This window comes from Ascaphus truei, chromosome 4 (assembly GCF_040206685.1).
Source record: "Ascaphus truei isolate aAscTru1 chromosome 4, aAscTru1.hap1, whole genome shotgun sequence".
In the NCBI taxonomy this organism is placed as follows: domain Eukaryota; kingdom Metazoa; phylum Chordata; class Amphibia; order Anura; family Ascaphidae; genus Ascaphus; species Ascaphus truei.
Genome location: NC_134486.1, coordinates 412355840 through 412358437, shown reverse-complemented (window position 1 = coordinate 412358437; position 2598 = coordinate 412355840).

The window sequence follows — 2598 nt, the reverse complement described above, 5'->3', positions numbered from 1 at the left end:
TCACATCACTCTCCCCCCCCTCCACGTCACATCACTCTCCCCCCCTCCACGTCACATCACTCTCCCCCCTGCACGTCACATCACTCTCCCCCCTGCACCTTTCATCACTCTCCCCCCCTGCAACTCACATCACTCTCCCCCCCTGCACCTCACATCACTCTCCCCCCTGCACCTCACATCACTCTTCCCCCTGCACCTCACATCACTCTTCCCCCTGCACCTCACATCACTCTCCCCCCCTGCACCTCACATCACTCTCCCCCCCTGCACCTCACATCACTCTCCCCCCCTGCACCTCACATCACTCTCCCCCCCTGCACCTCACATCACTCTCCCCCCCTGCACCTCACATCACTCTCCCCCCCTGCACCTCACATCACTCTCCCCCCCTGCACCTCACATCACTCTCCCCCCCTGCACCTCACATCACTCTCCCCCCCTGCACCTCACATCACTCTCCCCCCCTGCACCTCACATCACTCTCCCCCCCTGCACCTCACATCACTCTCCCCCCCTGCACCTCACATCACTCTCCCCCCCTGCACCTCACATCACTCTCCCCCCTGCACCTCACATCACTCTCCCCCCCTGCACCTCACATCACTCTCCCCCCCTGCACCTCACATCACTCTCCCCCCCTGCACCTCACATCACTCTCCCCCCCTGCACCTCACATCACTCTCCCCCCCTGCACCTCACATCACTCTCCCCCCCTGCACCTCACATCACTCTCCCCCCCTGCACCTCACATCACTCTCCCCCCCTGCACCTCACATCACTCTCCCCCCCTGCACCTCCAATCACTCTCCCCCCCTGCACCTCCAATCACTCTCCCCCCCTGCACCTCACATCACTCTCCCCCCCTGCACCTCCAATCACTCTCCCCCCCTGCACCTCCAATCACCCCCCCTACACCTCCAATCACCCTCCCCTGCACCTCCAATCACCCTCCCCTGCAGCTCACCCCCCTACCTTGCACCTCACCCCCCCACCTTGCACCTCACCCCCCCACCTTGCGCCTCACCCCCCCACCTTGCACCTCACCCCCCCCCCACCTTGCACCTCACCCCCCCCCCACCTTGCATCTCACCCTCCCCCACCTTGCACCTCGCCCCCCCCACCTTGCACCTCGCCCCCCCCACCTTGCACCTCGCCCCCCCCCCACCTTGCACCTCGCCCCCCCACCTTGCACCTCACCCCCCCCCACCTTGCACCTCACCCCCCCCCACCTTGCACCTCACCCCCCCCACCTTGCACCTCACCCCCACCCACCTTGCACCTCACCCACCTTGCACCTCACCCCCCCCCACCTTGCACCTCACCCCACCTTGCACCTCACCCCCCCACCTTGCACCTCACCCCCCCCACCTTGCACCTCACCCCCCCACCTTGCATCTCACCCCCCCCCCCACCTTGCATCTCACCCTCCCCCACCTTGCACCTCGCCCCCCCCCCCCACCTTGCACCTCGCCCCCCCCATCTTGCACCTCACCCCCCCCCACCTTGCACCTCACCCCCCCCCCACCTTGCACCTCACCCCCACCCACCTTGCACCTCACCCACCTTGCACCTCACCCCCCCCCACCTTGCACCTCACCCCACCTTGCACCTCACCCCCCCCCCCCCTTGCACCTCACCCCCCCTTGCACCTTACCCCCCCCTTGCACCTCACCCCCCCTCCCTTGCACCTCACCCCCCCTCCCTTGCACCTCACCTCCCCACAACGGCACCTCACCTCCAGGCAGGACTAGCACACTTGTGCAGTCTTGAGCGGGTTTATGGCTCCCGGGCAGGAGAGGAGGGGGCTCCCGGGCGGGAGAGGGGGAACGCGGCTCCCGGGCGGGAGAGTAGGGGGGGACTCGCGGCCGGGAGAGGAGGCTCGGGAGGGAGGAGGACGGGGAAAGCCGCCGCGGCCCGCGTGTTGTGCAGGCCTGCTTTAAAGGGACAGTCCCTCTTGGGAGCAAAGTGACCTCATTACAGTGACATGCCTAAAATCAAGGTGATGGGCACCCCTGCGCGTGTCATCCTGCGCGTGTCATCCTGCGGCTATTTACTCATCTGTTCTGTAGCGCAGGACTCAGAGCCGAAGTTATGCTGCTTTTAATCTTGGACAATGTTTATTCTAAGGAACAGTGTCACCAAAAGGAACACAAGGTAGCGGCACGTAGTATGATCGGTGCCTTACAAATGCTCAGACACGGTTTCACATATTTCTAAGACATGTAAAGTCTTGTAGTGACGCTCACTGGGGGTTTTTCTTTCTTTTAAATGTTGCGCACTTTCCCCCACCCCCTGGGACATATGGTGGCTAGTGTGTATGTGCTGCTTTACCTGGGGCACACAGGAGGTCTGAGCCTCCGCTATGGGGAGAATGGTGTGTACATGATCCATCGGTCGACAGTGCCACCACCTGCGCGGGAGCCTGAGTGGGATAACCCCTTGCAGGTCAATATAACAAAAACACACCAGTATACTATAAACAGGTTTACTAGACACACAGAACAATAACACTACAGAACACCCAGGCCTCGCAGGGCCATAACCCCTCACTGTGCCTCCCCAACACAGGGTCCACACCCTTCTAGGGTTTAGCCCAAT